The sequence below is a fragment of the Ambystoma mexicanum genome, chromosome 6p (assembly GCF_040938575.1).
Source record: "Ambystoma mexicanum isolate Mex_15411 chromosome 6p, UKY_AmexF1_1, whole genome shotgun sequence".
In the NCBI taxonomy this organism is placed as follows: Eukaryota; Metazoa; Chordata; class Amphibia; order Caudata; family Ambystomatidae; genus Ambystoma; species Ambystoma mexicanum.
The window spans coordinates 897623256-897645964 of NC_090935.1; positions in this window are offsets into that span (position 1 = coordinate 897623256).

Below are 22709 nucleotides of genomic sequence, written 5' to 3' on the forward strand. Positions count from 1 at the left end.
GACGTCCGAGTCACCATGTAATACAGTGATTTATCCTGTCAAGAAATCAAAAGGAGGGTCTTGGCGTGTAATCCAAGATTTAAGAGCATTAAACGATATTGTTGAAGCCGAGTTCCCTCTAGTCCCTAATCCATCTACAATTTTATGTAATATACCAGTCGAGGAAAAGTATTTCACAGTGATTGACTTGAAATATGCCCTTTTCTCAATCCTGTTGCACCGTGATTTACAAAATCTGACATCGTTCACATTCAGACAAATGCGTCTGAAAAGCACGAGGTTGTCACAGGGGTACTGTGAGTACCCGTCCATCAAGATGATTATATACAGGATATTAAGATGAGAAATAGATCCCATAAAAGGAATCATGTGATCAGGTATGAGAAGCCTGGAGTTAAAGGAACAGCAATCAGATGGGAAGTGAACCCAAAGTTAAATGTCCAAGGAAAAACTCCAGAAGAGGCGAAAAATTGGAAGAACATAGGCCAAATGCAGATTTGGGGAACAGTGCTTTCACCAAATGGATGGGAAGGAGTAGTGGTGATCTGCCGAGCATGGATGGTCTATGGAGCCGATAAGGAAGCAATAGAGAACTCAAAGAGGTTGTGCAAACCTTTATGGCTGAAACTCACAAGATTACTGACATGGGTCGCAGACAGAGGAGGACCCATGCAGACAGTGCCGCTGGAAAGCCTGAAATTGTGCTTCAAGAACAATGGCACGAGGAAAATGGGAGAGAATCAGAACTGCGGATGAATCTTTGAAGCTCCAGGAATGACTCACGGCACTGCAGTAATTATGGATCATTACTGGGCGTGTGGATCCAAAGCATACATAAGACTGCCGAAAAACTGGGGAGGCATATGCACAATAGTGAACGTCCATGTTCCTGCACTAGTGATCCCGAAGAGTGACTTGAATATCGACAGTTTCCCAAAAGCAGATGCTCACCTGAGGAAAAGAAGATCTGTGGAACTGGTACCCCGAATAAAGAGAGAGAATTACTTTTCTGCCAAATAAGAAGAAGCATTTCATGCAATCCCATACGAACACAGGCTGTTTAGTCTTACCTCATCAGTGTTCGCAACAATCCTCATGCCAAGATTCCAGGTTGGAGCAAACACTAAATGGGTGCAGATAACCAGATGGGAGTTATTGCAGACCATTAACACTACCATAAAAGGATTCAACGCTATTAAAGAGGAACTAAGAGCAATCTGATTGATGAATCTCCAGAACAGAAATGTACTTGACATGATCACAGTGATGGATAGAGGTGTTTGTGCAAAAATCGGAGAATCATGTTGCACATTTATACCTTTGCATGATGAAGAAAATGGAACCTTAACAGAAGCCATCAGTATGCTGACAAACCTACAGAACCAGATGATCTACGAAACTGACGAGATAGATGATGACAGCTGGCTTGAAACACTATTCTCATGGGTCCCACAGTGGATGTCAGATGTATTCAAGTTTCTGGGAGCCTTACTATTGATGATATGTCATGATGCCTACCCCTAGGCATCCGAACCAAGCCCATCAGCCCCGGGAGCAGGCATCTAGACATTTAGTAAAACCTCAGCAGCCCCGGCTAGGGGCTATCTGGGTTCAGTCTTGGCGCCTTAGGCGCCAGGATCATAGTAGAAATCAGTCCTGGCGCCTAAGGTGCCAGGCTCGTAGTCATTACTTACCTCAGGCAGACCATGCTGCAAATGACTCCAATCCAACGTGAAGCCTGAAAGGGACTATTTTTCTACAGGGACTATTTTTTACTCGGGTGTGGTTCTAGGGACTTCTTACCTGGGACTACTTTTGAGGCTATTTAAACCACGCCCGACCAGCAACACGCGCTTTGCGTTATTCTGCATCCAGCAGCGTAACGCTCACCGTGCCTGCAGCCTGCATCCAGTCTTCTGCCATGCCCGCCTCGAATCCGGAGCTCCTAAAACAAAGAGGAAAGAAAGGGACAAGGTTAGAAAACAAACTTATTTCTATTCCACACCTGATTATGGATCCATCTCGTCTCCGGACCTGTAAAGAACATCATTTCTGCACACGCCACACCTCAAGCTGCAGCGCCGCGCCATACTCACCAGTCTTCACAGCATCCTTCGGGTCGGGGCTGCCTCCATCATTTCTTCGCCGAACTTCGGCACCTAGGAGACAAAAGAAAACCACAAGGTGAGCCGAAGGAACCAACAATTATAATTCTTACCACCATAGACTTACCTGATTTACCACCGGAGGCATCCTTTTGTGACTCTCCATATTTTCACATGCCGCATCTGTAAAGAGAGACAAAACAACACGTTTTCTACGTGCAACATTTACCGGACAGCGCCGGTAATACAGACTCTTACCTGAGCGCCACCAGCTGCCACTAGAGCATCTTTTCATGAGCCAGCTGCGAGACAAGAAAGGAAGGGGGGAACAAGAGTGAACATCGGACATATTGAACTCTATGAACTTAATACTTACTGGTCCTCACCAGGAACCTCAGAGTCAATACTCTCCGGAACTCTCCCGAGCCTTCAAACCAGTGAAGTAACTGGAATCGACGTGCCCCTGCAAATCCACGCAGGATGGGGAGCTCATCTTTCAAGAATATAAGGTGAGTTTGCTGTGAGGGCATTTCGGAGGTGATTAGTTGGGGAGGACTGTGGGGGTGCCATCACTTGAGCCCACAAGTGGCTAAATCCATCTCTCCACTTGCAGGAGAATATTTCTTCGGGTTAAGCAGACAAGATTAGGAGGGCAGATCCAGTCAGTCATCGTTGCACTACGCATCACGTGGGTGGAGACCGCAGCTGTCCGGGTCCGACCGACGCCCCTGTGGGAGCCAGGTGAGCGTAACAGAACGCAAAGCCTATCTATAAATCCCCACCCGGGCGTTATGGAAACCTCAGAAACCGACCAACTAGCCCTATTGTGAGGGGAACTTAGGGCAGAAGTGCACTCCGCACGCCAAGAGACTAATGCCCTCAGGAGAGAACTGATTGTGTCAAAGGAGTGCACTGATGATCTTGCTAGACAATTACTGCAAAACCAAGCTGGGCAAACACGATTACTTGGATTCGGGGGGAATCCAACTCCTGTTTCATCGAGCAATCCTGTGCAAGTGGTTCTACCAGGGAGCATTCCTTTAGCTCCACCCAAACGTTTTGCTGGGGACCCAAAAAAGTTCACCCTGTTTATGAACCAATGCTGCTTGCACTTTTTATGCAGACCTGGAGCTTTTCCGAACGACCAAACCAAAGTAGCCTTTGTACTATCATATCTTAGTGGCAGCGCAGCAAATTGGTCAATTCCATTAGTTAACCAGGATGACCCTCTTCTTCGGGATTTTCAAGGTTTTCAATTGAGCATGGAAAGACTATTTGCCAGACATTCACAGGGACAGGCCCTGGATAACAAACTTTTATCATTACGACAAGGTAACCAGGATCTACTAACCTATATCGTCACTTTCAATAGGTTATTGGTGGAAACCGGATGGACAGAGGTAAAACGAATTACATTATTTCATCGTGGACTTCGGGGTGAACTCAAAGATGTTTTGGGCCAAGTTGTGAACCCACCTCAGGATTGTGCAGAATATATAGACTTAGTGGTCCAGTTAGACCACCAACTTCAGAATAGAAAGGCTGATCAAGCTAAGTTCGAGAATCGGGTATTGGTTAAACCCAATGTTACCCTCAAAGGAACAGATGTATCAGAACCGATGCAGATCGGGAGGGTCAAGGGACCCTTAACTCAAAAGGAAAGAGAAAGAAGACGGAAGATGCAATTGTGTCTGTACTGTGGGACCTCAGGACATTTTCTACGGGATTGCCCTATAAAAACATCTAAAAGAGTAGTCGGAGTTGCTGATAAAAATCAAATAGAGCCTGATTCGGGAAACGACCACACCCGACAAGCGTAGAGGTCCGCTTGCCGAGCTTGAAGAAGGATACTCAGACCTCGCACTTCATCATACCAATGGTCCTTGTAGATCCAAGGCAGCCATCACGTATGCACGCAGTGAGGGCACACATTGATAGCGGGGCCATAGGAAACTGTGGACCACGAGTTGGCTTCTAGGATGAATCTATCTCTCTGCAAAAACACCACTTCGGATGTCATCACCACAGTCGATGGAACTGAAATTGCCTCTGGGCCTGTAACTCATTCCACCGCAGAGATGACACTATTGGGTCAGGATGGGCATCGAGAGACTGTTGTGTTTGATTTAATCAAAGCCCCGCAGTTCCAAATAATACTGGGGATACCTTGGTTGGAAACACATAATCCTTGTATTGATTGGCGAGAGAAGAGAATAACCTTCCCGGATTGTGCACATACTTGTTACCCGAAAAAAACCTTGAACCAAGGCCTGGCCACAGTCGCTACTCCAGTCGTGCAGTTACCTCAGGAATATCAAGAATTCCAGGATGTTTTCCAAAAGAAACAGGCAAACACCCTACCACCTCACAGATCATAGATTGTCCAATCGATCTCATACCCGGTGCACAACCTCTATGTAGTAGGATCTACACCCTTACGGAACCTGAAAACCTTCACCTACGACAATACTTGACCAATACCTTGCTAATGGCTTCATTCGTCCATCCAAGTCCCCTGCATCTTCAGCTTTGTTCTTCGTGCCTAAAAAGGAAGGTGACCTCAGAACGTGCATAGACTACTGCGCATTAAATCAGATCACGGTTAAGAACCGATACCCATTGCCTCTGATCCCCGAATTACTAGACCAAGTAAAGGACGCTTGCATCTACACTAAATTAGATCTCCGAGGGGCATATCATCTGGTATGTGTGAAGAAAGGTGACGAATGGAAGACTGCTTTTCGCACTAAGTACGGGTTATTCGAATACCAGGTGATGCCCTTCGAGTTGTGCAATGCACCAGCAGCCTCCAGTATTTTATGAACAATGTCCTTCGTGAACTCATTGACGTCTGTGTTGTTGTATACATAGATAATATTCTAGTGTATTCCTCTTCAGAATCAGACTAGGTGAAGCACGTGTGTGCAGTCCTTGAGAAACTACACCAGCACAAGTTATATGCAAAATTGGAAAAATGCGTTTTTCATGCTACGGAAGTTGAATTCCTTGGATTTATCCTGACTCCAAAAGGAGTCCAAATGGACTCTCGAAAGGTGGATGCAATCCTCAAGTGGCCATCACCCAGTTCAGTTAAAGGGGTACAAAGCATGCTCGGATTTGCTAATTTCTACTGCAGATTCATTCCGGATTTCTCACATGTTGTACACCCTATTACAGAACATTTGCGAATAAACAAATGCTTCTTGTGGACCGAAGAAGCTGAAACGGCCTTCCAAGAGCTGAAAGCGAAATTCACGTCTGCACCTGTCTTAAAGCATTCACGCCCTGAACTTCCATACATAGTTGAAACTGATGCATCCAGTTTAGCCATGGGAGCTGTCCTGTCCCAGAAGGATCCTGAAACCGATCAACTTCACCCAGTAGCATTTTGGTCCAGAAAGCTCTCGGCACCCGAGTTAAACTATGCAGTTACCGATAAAGAATTATTAGCCATCAAATCCACCTTCAAGGCTTGGCAGCATTATCTTCTCGGTGCCAGGCATACTATTACGGTAATCACCGATCACCGGAACGTGCAGTATTTAAAAACTGCCAAGGCCTAATCGTCGCGTCAACTTCGATGGGCATTGTTCTTTTCCGAGTTTGATTTCGTGATTACTTATCGACCAGGTTGTAAAAATGGCAAGGCAGATGCCTTATCCCGAATAGGGATGGGAGAAGCATATGCGAACCCGGAACCGGTGCCTATAATTTCAGAACAAAGAATTCTTGGCATAACCACTCTACAGACACTAGAGGATATTCAAGTAAAGATCCAACAACTCTTCGATCCAACAGCCCTGCAGGACTGGGTGAAGAAAGGCTCGGACTACTCAGTCATCAATGACCTACCTTATTATCAAGGGCGACTATTTCTACCACACAAGGGACTACAAGAACTAGTCATCTCCAATTATCATGACACCCTGATGGAAGGACACCCAGGTATCACAAAAATTGAAGCTACAATTAAGAGACAATTCTGGTGGCCCACCTGGTGAAAAGACATAAAGTCATTTGTAATGTCTTGTGGCATTTGCGCCCAAAACAAAAGTCAGAAGAAAAAACCAGCTGGCCTCTTACAACCTTTGGATATTCCACCTACACCATGGCACACCTTATTGTTAGACTTTATTACAGATCTACCTCCATGTAATGGATTTAACACCATTCTAGTTATTGTGGATCTTTTTTCCAAGATGGCCCACTTTATTCCTCTAAAGAGATTACCTCCTGCTTCAATTCTGGCCAAGGAGTTCTTTTAAAACATTGTTCGAATACACGGATTTCCTTCCGTATTGGTCTCTGACCGTGGTAGTCAATTCATTTCACATTTTTGGAAGAAATGTTGTCAACTGGCGCAAATCGACATGAGGTTATCAACCAGTCACCATCCCCAGACCGATGGTCAGACGGAGAGGACCAACCTGACCCTTGAACAGTACCTACGTTGCATGCTACACCAGACCGAAAGTAATTGGAAAGATATTTTATGGATTTCCGAGTATGAATACAATAACTCTGTACATTCAGGAACCGAACAAAGCCCCTTTTACACCATATATGGACATCACCCTTGAACCTCAGAACTAGATTCGCCTCAGCATTTAGAAATGCCTGCAGTTAGTCATTTGCATTCTACTATTACACAAGCCTTTAAAGAGGCAACAGAACATTTGAAACAAGCAAAAGAGAAATATAAGAAAAATGCTGATCAACATAGAAGTGACACTCCACAATACCAGATTGGGGATCAAGTTTGGCTGGCTACAAAACACATACCTCTGAAGGGAACTCAGACTTTTAACCCTAGATATTTGGGACCTTACACTATTAAGGCCATTATCAACCTGATAGCCGTCAAATTGGAATTACCCTCTAACATGCGCATTCATCCTGTCTTTCATGTTTCACTTTTAAAACCAGTTCAACCAGGAACAAGATTAACCAAACCACCCGACCCCGTCTAGATAGATGGAGAACCTGAATTCGAGGTAAAAAATATCCTGGACTCCAAGATGGTTAAATCAAAACTTGTTTATTTAATCGATTGGAAGGGCTACGGACCACAAGAAAGGTCATGGGAACCTAGTGACCACGTCCATGCACCTCGGTTGGTGAAAAGATTCCATCGGAACTTCCCAGACAAACCAGGGACTTTAGGAGGGGCCTTGGGGGGGATTGCTGTCATGATGCCTACCCCAGGCATCCGGACCAAACCCATCAGCCCCGGGAGCAGGCATCTAGACATTTAGTAAAACCTCAGCAGCGGCTAGGGGCTATCTGGGTTCAGTCCTGGCGCCTTAGGCGCCAGGCTCATAGTAGAAATCAGTCCTGGCGCCTAAGGCGCCAGGCTCATAGTCATTACTTACCTCAGGCAGACCATGCTGCAAATGACTCCAATTCAACATGAAGCCTGAAAGGGACTATTTTTCTACAGGGACTATTTTTTACTCGGGTGTGGTTCTAGGGACTTCTTACCTGGGACTACTTTTGAGGCTATTTAAACCACGCCCGACCAGCAACACATGCTTTGCGTTGTTCTGCATCCAGCAGCGTAACGCTCACCATGCCTGCAGCCTGCATCCAGTCTTCTGCCACGCCCGCCTTGAATCCGGAGCTCCTAAAACAAAGAGCAAAGAAAGGGACAAGGTTAGAAAACAAACTTATTTCTATTCCACACCTGATTCTGGATCCATCTCGTCTCCGGACCTGTAAAGAACATAATTTCTGCACGCGCCGCACCTCAAGCTGCAGTGCGCGCCATACTCACCAGTCTTCACAACATCCTTCGGGTCGGCGCTGCCTCCATCATTTCTTCGCCGAACTTCGGCACCTAGGAGACAAAAGAAAACCACAAGGTGAGCCGAGGGAACCAACAAATATAATTCTTACCATCATAGACTTACCTGATTTACCACCGGAGGCATCCTTTTGTGACTCTCCATATTTTCACGTGCCGCATCTGTAAAGAGAGGCAAAACAACACGTTTTCCACGTGCAACATTTACCGGACAGCGCCGGGTAATACAGACTCTTACCTGAGCGCCACCAGCTGCCACAAGAGCATCTTTTCACGAGCCAGCTGCAAGACAAGAAAGGAAGGGGGGAACAAGAGTGAACATCGGACATATTGAACTCTATGAATTTAATACTTACTGGTCCTCACCAGGAACCTCAGAGTCAATACACTCCGGAACTCTCCCGAGCCTTCAAACCAGTGAAGTAACTGGAATCGACGCGCCCCTGCAAATCCACACAGGATGGAGAGCTCATCTTTCAAGAATATAAGGTGAGATTGCTGTGAGGGCATTTCAGAGGTGATTAGTTGGGGAGGACTGTGGGGGTGCCATCACTTGAATCCACAAGTGGCTAAATCCATCTCTCCACTTGCTGGAGAATATTTCTATGGGTTAAGCAGACAAGATTAGGAGGGCAGATCCAGTCAGTCATCGCTGCACTACGCATCACGTGGGTGGAGACCGCAGCTGTCCGGGTCCGACCGACGCCCCTGTGGGAGCCAGGTGAGCGTAACATGATACTACTAGGGTTTTGTGTTATCAAGATAATCATCACACAATGCCAGAAAAGTGCAAAGAAAGCCATTGGGATGAAGATCATGATCGATGTCAAACCAGGATGGAAGCCCAGAGACCTGACTGATGAAGAAATAAGAAACTTCGTGAAGGCCAGCAAATTTGCGCCAAAAGGAACAAAGTTTGTGTATCCCAGAAGCCGTAGACATTATGAAGGGAAATTGATCTATTGCAGCCCAAATGGACAATGTCAGCTTATGACCTGGAACAAAGACGAACATGTAAAAGCAGCAAGAAGCCTGAAAGGAGTGATAAAAATATGGACTCCAAAGAAACACACGTTCACACCATCATGTACAAACCCAGAAGATGAAGAATTGGACATAGAAGAACCAAGTAAGAGTAATCTAAAGGAGGAAGAAGAAGTGGTCGATAAACCGATCAGAGGGGGGTGTGTAGAGGAGGTCCCTGATATGGCCTGCACTCCAGATACCCATTTTGAGATACCAGAAGCATACTCACCAAGATTCGTGATGTATAAGGAGCAAATGAACCAACAGAGAACCACGGTGGGGCTCTGTCCAGTGCCCATCATAAGGACTTGTATACCTATTGACGCGCCAATAACCAGACAACCATGGACTGCAAGGTACCCATTAAGACAACCATACCAGCAGCTGACGCGAAATGAAGACCACTTACAAACTGTCCCTGAAGAGACCAAAAGGGCTCTTATTGGAGGCGAATGGTGACGACCCAATGGCCCGGACAGACAGTCAGATGAAAGAATGACAACCAAAAAGGAGATAAAACAAAGACAAAATGTTGCGAACCATGATATAATGGACATAGAAGAAGAAACAATGCTGAACTTTAAGGAAATGTAACCATTGAAAGCAGGATGGAAATGTGTAACTAGCGAAATGCATGTAAATAGGCTTGGAACGCAAAAAGCAAGGGAAACGGTACTGCTTGCAATGCTTAGTAGAAGAATAGAGAGGCAAGCACCAACTATATATGTATATATGTCTACCTCAAGAAGCACATTATACAAGTGCGACTCCATTTTATGAAAGCAGAATTAAGCCCAGGATGGTAGGGGGCCTAACAGGCCAGGATTCATGTACCAGCACAAAGTCGGACAAAAGAGCGGAATTCAAATTTAGCAAGAAGCAGCTCATGGCTAGGAATTTGAGGTCAACCCAAGGAAGTGAGGAGAGCAGCAACTCCAAAGAATTGAAACCTAAGAGCATAGAAGCCTGCCCCGTGAAGGTCGAGATAAGTAGGCCCAAGCAGGTGGCGAGGCCGAACAAAGAATCAAATTCGCAAATAGATGGAAAATGAAGCAGCTTCGCAGTGTACTGTCACGTGACCAGCAAAGCGCAAATAGATACCAACGTCTGATGTCACCCAAAACCGGAGGATGCCATAACTTTCCCCGATAAGAAGCTACAGTTTCGAGGCCATCCTCAGCCAACTAATTAACACATGGGTCTGAGGGTAGTGATTGATGGAAGGGAGGCAGGGTGAATCTTGGGCCATCCCGCACCTAGGCGATCATTCGGCATGCTGATGATTAAAGAGAAGATTTATGCTTAGGGGTGTAACCCACCCAATCACAATGGACCAAATAATCTAGGGTCCTATAGAACCAACGAGACGTCGTACTTTTTGTGACGTCTATCACGAGTGATGTAGAGGCATGGACGCCCACCCGATAAGAGTTATCTGATCCCCACACTCTGTTACCATACACAGATATAGTACCTATATTGCATGTCAAACTTATGGGCTTTACACGTCAATGATGACGAGAATTTGCTATAAAAGTTACTGTTTGCATGAAGAATTTGGAAGTTGAAGCGAGACAGGCGATCGCAGCTCTGATAATTTCCATTTGTTTCCCCGTTTTTTGTACTTGTCATTAAACAGACTTCCCTTTGCCAAACCAATGACTTATCCTTTTTGAATGGTGTTGGAGTAAGAGAATTCTGCACCCCATCCTCCTCAAGGTGCAGCTATCTCGACTTAAGGTGCCGGAGGGAGAGCTCTGAATCTCATGTGCCCGTTCAGAGGTCGCTCCGCCCTCCAGTACAGGCTCTTCTCACAACTCTGAGTGTGCCCTGATGTAAACTGTTGGCATGTCAAGCAGTTGCCCACAAATTCGGCCACATGTTCATTTAAATTGTGGCAGCACCATGTTTCTCCATTGCATGATCCAATGACCTCCTTCCCTGTGTGTGTTGGATCGTGCCTTTGTGCTAACACTGTCTTCAATAATGCTAGTGGCATGACCACTTTCCCTGTGTTGTTCTGTTGCCATAATGTGTCTGTTGGAGACATTAAGCACCCTCTCCGCACCCATAGCTCCTTCTCCTCCTTGGGAACAGCTCCCTGAAGTTCCATAATCTGTGTGTCTGGTAATACATAGTAACCCTCCTTCAGTACCATGGTTCTCATCCCTTCCCGTGCCTTCTGTCTCTCTCTCAGTTCCCACAATTCCCCAAAATACACTGCACATTTTGCCTCATAGTCTGTTGCTTCATTTACTCGTGAGATAGAGTCTTCCTCTTTTGTGTGAGCTTGGCACTTCACTATCGCTACCTTTGTAGGATAAGCAATCACCTCAATCAACCTGTCCAATAATAGCATATGCTGCATTGGGGTCCCGTCTACTCTCCTGAACCCTCTCCTGAGCCATCATGCCAGTCCCGACTGTACTGTTGATGTCACATTGGCGGAGTCAGAATAGATTGTTACCTCCTTTTCTACGCTACTCCCCAATGCAAGTATGAGGGCCACTAGTTCTGCTTGTGCTGAGTAATGGGATGTAGTTGCGCACTTGAGACCACGTCACTTGTCCTGTCCTCCTTCAGTCTTACCACTGCAGTCCCAGTATATCTGACCCCATCAGTTTGATCAATTGTCGAAGAACCGTCAATGTATAGCACATCTCCCCCCTCAAGTCAGTCCTCCTCTACCTTGTGAGCCTCACTGAACATTTCTATGTTCTTTGTGCAGTTGTGTGCAGAGTCTCCTGCTGAGGACATCTGCCAAAAATGTCGCTGGATTTACAGTCTTGCATCTTACTATGTTCAAGCCTACATTTGATAGTATCACCTCATACCCAGATGCTCTCTGTGTGGTCAGTGTGCTCTTTGGCTTCTGTAGTATTGCAAAGAGGGCGTGCTCCACGTAAAGAGTGGTGGTGCACCCCATTGTTACTGCTGCTGACTTCACTGCTAATGCGGCTGCTGCCAAAGCTTGTTTGCACGGATAATGTCCTCGCATCACTGGGTCAAGTTGTCCACTGCAGTAAGCTATCGGCTTGTGGCCCATTCTTGTCTTTTGTGTCAGTACTACCTTCATCACAACACAGTCAGTGTGTGAAAATAGGGAACATTCCTTTTTGTAGTCTGGGATCCCTAACACTGGGGCAGTGCATATCGCTTCCTTCCGTTCCTTAAAGGCCTCAGTCATCTCTGTGGTCCATGTCAGTGTCTTCGTTCCCCTCTGTGCCTCTTTCAGGGCGCATCATAGTGGCCTTGTGTAGGGGCTGTAGTCGAAGACCCATGCTATGCAGTAGTTGCATAACCCCAAGAACTGCTGCATCTCCCTCACTGTCGTTGGCTGAAGTTTTTTGTGTATTGTGTCTGATCTCTGTGGGGTGATCTGTTGGCTGTCCTTAGATATTGTCTGTCCAATATATAGCACCTCCTTCTGACAGTACTGTAACTTGGCCATGTCCACCTTGTACCCTTTGGCAGCAAACACTGTCAGCATGTGCATTGAATCCCTCCTTCACTGGTCCTCTGTCTCACTGCAAATCAAAATGTCATCTACATACTGTAGAACTGTGCTTTCCCTCTGTATGTTGCTCAGATCCATCTGTATCACTCCGTTAAAGATAGATGGTGACTCACTGTACCCCTGTTGGAGCTGAGTATGTTTCCACTTCTGGTTTCTATACATAAAGCTGGTCAAGTCTTGTGAGTCTGGTTGAAGTGGTTCTGAGAAGAAAGCATTCTTAAAATCAATGACAGTGAAACAAGCAGTTCCTGTCGGATTGCTGCACAAAATTGTCTCTGGGTTTGCAACTAGGGGATACTCTGCTTCTACAATATGGTTAAGAGGTCTTAAATCCTGAATGAAATGCCATGACCCCCCCTTTACCTTGCGCACTGGGTACACTGCTGTATTGCATGGGGATTCTGATGGTACCAGAATGCCTTTCTCAATCAGTGCTGTCCCATAAATGCCTTCATCTGCTTTCTTAGTTAGGGGGTACTATTTTACTCTTGGCAAAATCACTTCTGGCTTCAGCTTGATCTTCACTCCACCTTTGCTCTTTATGCACCTTATGTCATAAGGACTTGTGGTCCATAAACTGCAGGGTACCTGGGTACCCGGACCATGTCCTCCTCCCAGAATCAGGGCGGCGCCTCCAGTACCCTTGCCATTCTCTGTGGTACTTCTCTGTACTGTATCTGTAATTTCGAACACCATCTCCAGTTCATGCCTCTCTTCCTTGGATAGTTCATTGTTTGTCACTGTAGTTAACCTGCAGCCCTCTGCAACTGCCTGCCCTGTGTCATCTATCCTGTGCACTGCAATCCAATCCTCTCTTGCCACCACTGCCTCTATGGGCACTATTGTCCCTTCTGACTCATCCAATGGTGTTTCTAGCCTGAACGGGTATTCATTTGGAGCTCGACACACCTTCCCTGTAATGCCTGGACGCCATTCAATGGCAATGTTAGTTCCATACTGGAACATCTCTGGGTCCACTGGCACCCCCCTCTGTAATATGCTTCCACAATATGCTTGGACAATCTGCCTTACATTTAGCATGTGTATACCTGGTGTTGAGCATACTTTGCCCTTCTCTGTGAATGAGATGGCTATGTTGAGTCTGCTCATGATGTCTCATCCCAGTATGTTTAAAGGTTTCTGTCGAGAGTAGAGTGAAGCCAGTGATACATGGAAATCTTCTGTAGATAGTGAGATATTATCAGTAAAAGGGACCACTTCTTGAGCCCCAGCAAATCCTTGAGTGTTCCTGGCATCGCTTGACAATGTAAATGCTCCTCACCTAATGCATGACCTAGTCGCCCCTATGTCAACAAGAAAAGAAAATGTTTTGTCACCTATCGCCAACCCTGTTCGCGGTTCCTCCGTTGAGTTGGGTGTGATCGACGGGATGGGACACATCAAGTTCGTCTGTGGGCTGTCCTATTGAGGATACAGGGACAAACCATTCTCTGTGAAGGGGTTGTTCCCTACCATGGTAACTCCCTCCAGTTGTCGGACGGGCTGTCGCCACCGTGTCCACGTGTGCTGGTGTTTGATAATTCTGTATCTGCACTAGTTGTTGTGTGCTCCCTCAAATCTGTGGTGCTTGTAGATACTGTGGTACTGGTGCTGGCATCTGTGGTACCTGCATATGTGTTGGTGGTGCTTGTGGCATTTGTTGAGATGAGCCTTGCATCTGCCCTTGTGGTGTCTTGTCCTGTGCATAATAATGATCCTGATCCCCTTGATACGGCTGTTGGCCCTGCCCTCCCCAATTCTGTTGCATCCCTCTGAAACAACATACCCTTGAGATGTGCCCTATCTGCCCTCAGGTCCAACACTGTGGTGGCTCCCTCCCTTGTCTTTGGAAACCCCTCAAAAAGACCCCTGGGTTCTGCTGCACTTGTTGCCCATATCCCCAAAACCCTCCTGGAAACCCCCTTGATTGTGATGCAACTGTGGTCCAAAGCCACGGCCGTCTGTAGGCCTCCCCTTCCTCAGAACCCCTGCTGTGGGCTGCCCCACCCCATGTACCCTCCTCCCATGGGTGGTGCGAACTGCTGTGGTTGTGACTGTTGCTGCTCTGCGTGTGTTGTGGGGCTGGTTATTACTGCCCCTTCCATCACATACTTTGATAGTTCTTTCTGTACTAGTTTCACTTCATCTGCTTTCCTGTCCTCTTCCTTTTTCTTAACCTTCTTCTGCCACAGCCTGCAATGGTGAACTATCGTGAGCTGTATCTCTGGCCATCCCTTTGTCTCCATCCCCAATGACATCCTTAAACTCTTCTGCACTGCTTCTGGTAGCCCCTGTACTAGTATATGATAGAATATGGCCACTGTGTTATCCCAAGGCTCTCGAGAATCGAAGCCCCAACGCTCTTGAATCACCTGAATGTACTGAACAGGATCTTAATTTCCCTCATCGTGCATGACGTAATCGCCCCTATGTCTGACGTGTCTGGGTATTGTGTTCTCAATGCTTGCCATACTGCTGCCCTACAGTTTGCAAATGGCAACCCGTTGTGTGCTGTATTCTGTGTCGTCACCCCTGGGAACCCTGCCCTCTTCCATACATGATTGGCTGCATCTCCTAATATTGATACTAGCAGTCCCTTTACATCACTCATTGCTAACCTATGGCCAGCTGTCATTTTCTCGATCTCATAAATCCACTTCCCTGCCCCCGCACTCAGTGACAGTAACCTACACTTCACATTCTCCTTGTCTGTGTAAGCACCATGGCACGTACTGAGGTCCCACCCCTCCTCTCTCTAGTAAAGACATTTGCGTATATGCTGTCTCCTCCTCATGCGTCCTCCTAGTCAGTCTGACTTGTCAATTCCCCCTCTGAATGCCTGCGCATATATCTACTGGTTCCGATATAGGCACTCTCCTGTTGTCGTCATACGCTCTAGTCAATCGTCCCCTCGAACAAGCTATGGTTGTCTCCTCTCATCTTCGTCCTGGGAGATCCCTTAGTCTATTGATATATGTGCTGTGTAAGGTGCAAAAGTCACCCACCTGCTGCACCTGCTCCTACGAGCGGCCTCCTCCCTCTCCCTATATATGTGTCCTAAACTCCCATGACACCTATTACACCTGTTTGTCTGTCCCCGTCTCGCTGACTAAGATTGAAACTGCTCCTCCCTCTTCTCCCCACTGTATTTGTCCTCATTTTCAGACCCTGTGTGCATGTTACTACAAAAGTCGCCTGTAAAACTCAGTCTCCTCGAATGTCAAGTCTGTGTTGGGCTTCATGCTAAGATTGATGTCTTTCAAGTCATACCTACTCCCTCCAGTCTAGGCCCCTAGGCTTGTACTTGGTCCGTCGGTTATGCCCCTGCCCTGAAAGCTTGTGCTATCTGGCTCTGTCCGTCTGTCCTCCTCGAATCTATTCTTTCCCCTATCTAGTGCTGCTTGTGTCTTCACCACCCTTATTGCTCGCTCGTTCTCTTCCCTGCACGCTCGTTCCCTTGCCTGTCTATCCAACTGCAACTTCCTCTGTTCCCTCTCAGCTAACTTGCCTTTTTCTTGCTCTGCTATCTCTGTCTTTCTGCCTTCTATAGCTCCCTTTCCTTTTATCCATCATCACTCTTTCCGGCCTCTTCCGCTCCTTGAGATCTCTCTCGATCCTTTCTTCCCGTTCCCTTTCCAGGTGTTCCTTCACTTCCTCCCTCCTCCGCTCCCTATCTTCCCACTCCAGTTTCTCCTCTCTCCTCTCTCTGTCCTCATGCTCTGACCTCACTTCCCTCTCCTTGTCCCTCCTGTCTTTCTCGTCCCTTATCTCTGCCCAATCTATTGTGTCGCTGCTCCTCTTCAGGCCTTTTATCACCTCAGTTGCCCCTTCTGCCTCTTCCCTTGAATCTTCAAGAGTACCTGTGCTGCTATCCATTTGTTTGTGGTTATGCCCTCGAGCCCCTCCCACCCTGCTGCGCCTCGCCGCTTGTCTCTGTGTCACCAGCTAGTGCCCCACTCCTTTCAGCTTCTCCTCCTTTGTATATGGTGGGGTTTATTTTTTGGGTTTGAATACCCCTCTACTGCCCTTAGTTCGCTCATTGGGTACATTCCCTGTTCGTCTGTGTCATCGGATGCTACACTCGGAGGGGGAGGGGGAGGTGCAGAGGGATGGGTCCTTCACCTCCTGCTGGCTTAGCATCCACTGACACCTCGCGGCATCCCCCTCGCGCTCCTGAAACATGCGCCATAACTTGAATATAGCCATACGCTTGGTCAGTTTCTTTCCCTTGTAGGTACTCTGTATATGTGTCAGTAGCGATTGCTGCATGTCTTTGGAGAAACTTCCGCAAGGTGGCCATGGTTTAGTCAATTTCCCCTACTCTTGGACCATACTATGCTGTATGTACAGATTTTTTCTCTATAGGGTGGAACTGTTTTACACGGGTGCTGAAGGGGCATATCCCCCCGTATTCTGCAACACCTTTACCTGAGGATTTCGACAGTTCGCTGTTAAGGGAAAAAGGCACAAAGTAATAACAAAACTTTTCATTGTCTATGATCCTCTCAAGCGCCAAAACTTAACAAGCGGGCTCTATGACCTGCCCCACCATTATACTTGCTGCCTTCTCAGGCACACCCACAATCTTGCGCATGCGCCTTCTGCACACCGCCGCTGGTTCACCTCGTCTGCCAATCCCAAATTTCCAATACTAGCTCCTCACTGTCTCAAGCTTTCCTTGTCCTATGTGAAAACCTAAGGGTGACATCACTAAGATAATAAACTGATATAGTAAGATCAAATACTGCAAGCACATTATAATAGCCTGTTAATCTCAAACCACAAAAAAAACCCACGGCTGTCTTCCTGCACTCCAGGCAGAGTATACCAATATTCTCTTGTGATCGAACTGCACCCGCTGCGTTGCCTAGTATGCAAAATGTCTCACTCCAGGTGACTTATCCAGTCGACTCACCTTCCGCAATCTAGGCCAGCTACCTTGCTAACCCTCACAGGGATACCATCATCTATGACCCGAGCTAAAACGCCCAACCCACAGGCATACCACTATTTACATATCTTTTATCATCCAAGCCCTCCAGTCAATAGTCTAGGTTATTCAAAAGCACCTTTTACCTCTAAGACCGAATGTGCCCTAAACTTAGAAAAAGGACTTCTACCTCTCCCGTACCTACTCACCTTTGACAATACTAGACAATACTCGACAGTGCCCCACAATACTCAATACCCTCCCTCACACCCGCAGTTGCCGTTAGACAGGGTCAATACTTACACTCTGTGGTTTGCTATTTCTGCTCGGCTGCCGGCTCCCCATCAAGGCACTCACCTCCCCGTCTTGGTCTACCTGGACAACTCGCTGACTTCGGGCAGGACGATTCACAAGGGGCTCCTGACGACCTGTATGCAGGCACGCGTTTTCCTGTCTTCTCGAAATATGCGAGGGTCCCACAGCCTCTCAGGTTCGGCAGCGAAGGAGACGACCTGGTGACGGGCTGGCACAGCCAACCATACCTCTGCTACCAACTTGTTGGGACAAACGCCCAGGAATGCCAGGAGTTTGCGAGACTCCCGGAAGGCCCAACAGCTTCATCAGGACAAACGGAGGACTCATTCAACGGCAAGTTCAAACTGTGGTTTATAACAAATAAAACCAACAGGGATCAGCACAGCAACAGGGAAAATCCATGCACCTCTCAACTTCTCCTGGCGTGCAGGCCAGTTTTTATGCAAAATTACGTCACTGCTCTTTCATTACTTGGGCCTTTCTCCAAAAAACAATCAGCCCTTCTAATTCGATACTGAGCCTCTTATCACCTATAATGGACACTACACATGTTATTCTACTGGCCCTTGCATGTCAGGTGGCTGGCCTGGCCCATCCCCAAGTCACTATCTATCACAATGTTGCAGTGTGGGAATCTTATCATTGGTTCTTGTCCTTTGCTACCCACCCCTAGGATGCTGAACTGTGGTTGGCTAGAGCTGACGTCCCCAGGCCTGGTAATAAGAATGACTAGGGCCCTCATTACGACCCAGGCGGTAAGTTACCGCCTGGGCCGTGACTTTACCACCATGGCGTAAACTACGTTTACGCCATGGTGGTTGGCGGACTTACCGCCCCATTCCGACCTTGGCGGGGCGGTAAGTCCCCAATCCCCATTTACCCTTCCCCATTCCCATTTTTGCCCCATAGGGCATAATGGGAGTGGGGAAGGCGTTAATTACGCCACCGTAATTTACGGTGGCGTAATTAACTCCATGGTCCCTTAGCGCCATGGATTTTAACACCTGCTAAAAGCAGGTGTTAAATCCGCCATGGCGCTAAGGGACCTCGTACTCAGGCGGTAAGGGTCGGCGCTGTTTACGGCGCCGTAAACCCCTTACCGCCTGAGTTGTAATGAGGGCCTATGTGTCTGCATTGTAACTTGTATGTTCCACCTTAGTCAATGACAGTGCTCTTTTGCTCGGTGCAACACTTGCCTCACATTGTAGCATCTTTTTTGCAGTCCTTTGTCTGGTAGCCTGAGATCGGGTCTCATTCCCAGCGCTGGTCACTGCCCATTGTCTGCTTCGTCCGGGTCATGTGTTCTGAGACCACAGATTTGAGCTGTGCAGCCCTGAATTATGAGGAATTATTTGTATTTACTGTAGCTTGTGTCTTTGTCATCTAGGGAATGTAATGTCATCCGTATCTTATGGCCTTGGCATCGGGTCCTGTCTCACACATCTTGCTCTCTGTCCAGCCTGAATGCAGCTTAGCTTAGCTTTTGAGGAGAGGCTTGAGGCCTGCTGTACTTTTCCTAAACTATTGTAATGCGGTTTCTACAGTTGTTCATGCTACACTATATTCTCCATAGGTTAGTCACACCTGGTTCTCTGAGGTCCCGTAGGTGCTCCTACAGTTCCATAGGGTTATTCACATGCAAGCGTCTGCAAGCTGTGTTCAGGATCACTGCTTTTTGCGGTTTCTGCATTGCTGCATTTGGCTAATGGCAAAATAATAAAAGCAATAACAGCATGTATATTTATCTGTCCTCTAATATAGAACTGTACGCTCGCATTCTTCATGTATTTGAGTGTGTGTTTGTGACCCTGAGAGCGGATGGCATCTGTGCTTCGTGTCTAACGCTGTTAAGTCGTGGTGTCTCTAACAACATAAGCATCATGGCTTCTTGGCACCTTATTCAAGACTGTTGATTGAGGTGTCTTCGGTAAAAACCTGGGGCTCCTCATCCATGCTAGGGTAAATTCATACCGCACCTGATCTGTAGGGCTGTTTGAGGGCGTATGGCTGGCTGAGGGGGTATCTATTTACAAACTTGTCAACCATTGGTCCCTTGGCGATTCATCCAAAATACAATGGGTTATTGTAGTGTTTCCTGGCCTTCTTCCGTGTCATTAATTTCGTGGGAGTGGGAGGTGGTGGTGGCATTCCCCATCCCTCTTGAACCCAATGGAGGGAGGCTGATATTCGAGAGGGGTCTGAGCCCCGAAGACGGGGAGCCAGGGGTGAAGAATCATCACCCACGTATAATCAGATAGGAACTTTTTTTTATAATTTTGAACAAACCAGGCCCTCGGAAGCAAGACACTTAACCACCAAAGGTCCTCATATCGCTAGGAACTTTTTGCGTATCTGAGCCCTCAAGTGGGGGATCCAGAGGTGAAAAGTCATCACCCAACGTACATATGGAAAGGAACTTTTTGTTGTTGTTATTTTGAACACATCAGGCCCTTGACTTTTTGTATCAGATAGAGTTTACCACTGGGGGTCCTGATACATGCAGAACTGAACTGAAGTCTTGTGCTGGGAAAGCTTGAGCATGTGCTGGGCTCAGGAGTCCCGCCTTGTCTCATGCTGGAAATGTGGGAAAGGGAGCCCCCCGGCTACCATATCCTGACTTATCATTTGTGAACACTTCTTTCTTTCTTGTGAATCTTGTCCCCCACTCTTTTGCAATTAGTTGTAAGGATGGGCAATAGTTTTTTTTTAGTATAGGCCCTTTTACTTGACAAGACGCCACTAGGTCTGCCTAGGTCGTTGCTTGCTCCCATCTTAGATTTGGGTTTAGATTAGGCATTTTTCTATCCTACTTAAAAGTTTAATAAATAACCTTGAACTGTGATAACTTGCGTCTGTCTTTACTATTGCCAGCATGAGTTATTTGCATATGGTGTCAGTGTGGGATATGATTCAATGGATAATAGTTAGAGAACTCCCTTATATGAAGAGAGACCGAATAGGGAAATCCGAATAGGGATTTCTTTTCATCCCTTCATAGGGATGAAATGAGACGACATAGGGGACTCCATGTCTTATCCGCAGTATTTGTAAAATAGCAAATGAACAACTCCCTCTGAGGTGACTCAGAAATCTTTGAGTCAATTGGCAAATCCAATCAAACCCTTCTTTCCATCATAGGGGTGAGATCTATGGAAAACATGCTGTCCCCCTTCAAGCCCATAGAACAGCAATGGGAATCCAATTTCTTCCCCTGACCTCTCAAGCCACCTCACCTGTCCGAAAGAACGCTGAGGGCAACACCTATTATCTTTTCTGCCCTCAGGATTATTTGCCACAGGGAAGAGATGCAATCTTAGTTTCATTACAATTACATTACAGATGCCCCTTAGGTTGCTCCTTCTTTATTTTACTCTGTAAGGAAGGCCACATGAAAATGTTACCCCGTTTTTCCTGCAAAGACAAATTCAACTTTATTCTCCTGAACTACTCCACAAACCCTGGAAAAATCTATAGAGGAGACAGATTAGGGATCCAAGTGTATGAAACTCCTTGGTAACCACACAGAGAGAACCAAATATATGAGACCCTGGGAGAAATATCATCTAATACATCCCAGAACCCTATTCTTACCATGTAGAGGGAAAATTAGGGTACAAACAAATAAAGGAAGAGGCAAAAAAACTCTTGGAAGAGGTAAAAAACTCAATTGGGAGGTTACAAGAAGAACCCTATGTTAACCAAGGGGAGCAAAAACTAGAGATCCATAACACCCTGGAAATTCTTTTTGCCCCTGGAATAAGAATAAGAGAGAATCAACATCCACTATATCTCTAGATACATCAGAAACCTTGCAGTTAGAATCATGCCTATTTTGTGGAGAGGAGGAACATGTTATAGAGATCGGCCCTGATGCTATAGAGGAAGAGTTGATGGCAGCTCAAGAAAGGGAAAGGAAGATAGAGAGCAACCAGTAGATCTCGGGAATCCCTTATTCAGTTGACGAGGGAAGGGCTGGCGTGCTCTGATCCCAACCCTGGGGAACAGGCGAGGGAGGATCACCTGGGTAGGGGAGCCCGGGGTTATGCTCGAGGAAATGCCCCAGGTGAGACGCAGTATTATACTGGGGAAGAAGGTGAGGAGGACGGAGTCCCTGGGGCTTTTGTAGGTTGAACCACATATACCTCCCCTCCTCCCAATGAATTTCCCTTCCCTAAATCCAACAACCACTCTGTATATGGTAAATCCCCTAGGAACCCAAACCGCATTGCAGTCGGAAACTACATCTCCTAGAATCTACCTTTTCCTGTGTTATACCCCAATACTCCTGGTCATTCTTTTCCACGTCCCTCTGGTTATTATTTTGCAAACTCCCAATCTGCATTGACAAAACACCACCGTCACCCCTATTTATTTTACAAACCCTACCAAACTCACCCTACTGAATTCACCTACCCCCATCATGAAAGGCGACAGACTAACACCAGAACCGTTTACCTGACATGTCCCGACACAAGGGTCAGGCAAAGTCAGGCAATTAACCAGAACCACACACACCGGACAGCCCTTTCCTTTCTCCATGTGGATAAAAGTTTTAGCCTGAGAGCACATGAAGAGCAAGGCAGACGGCATGACAAAACAGCTATCCAAGCATGGCAGTTCAAGAGGAGGAGAAAGGTGGCCAGACCTGAAAGGGTGGCAAGGAGAGAAGCTGCCTTGCCGTTTCTGACCCAGACCGGCAAAGCCTCTGTGGAAGGAATCATAAGATGGCGAACAATAGCCTGCGTGTGTTGCAGCCGATGTCAACGGTACACGGAGCACGCCTACTCTGATAATCAGAACAGGGAGAGACACTTTCTACCATGGTACTGCCATTGACTCCAGAGACAAGAAAAACCAAGCGGTTAATCTCAGCCGGTGAGTCGAGGGGAGAACCGATAAGAAACCGGACTGTGTTGAACGAAAATCGCAAATGGCAAATTAAGGAAAGTTCAAACAACTATTCACATTAAGGGAAAACCAGCTGCAGAGGGGTCTGGCACCAAGTGGGTGCTT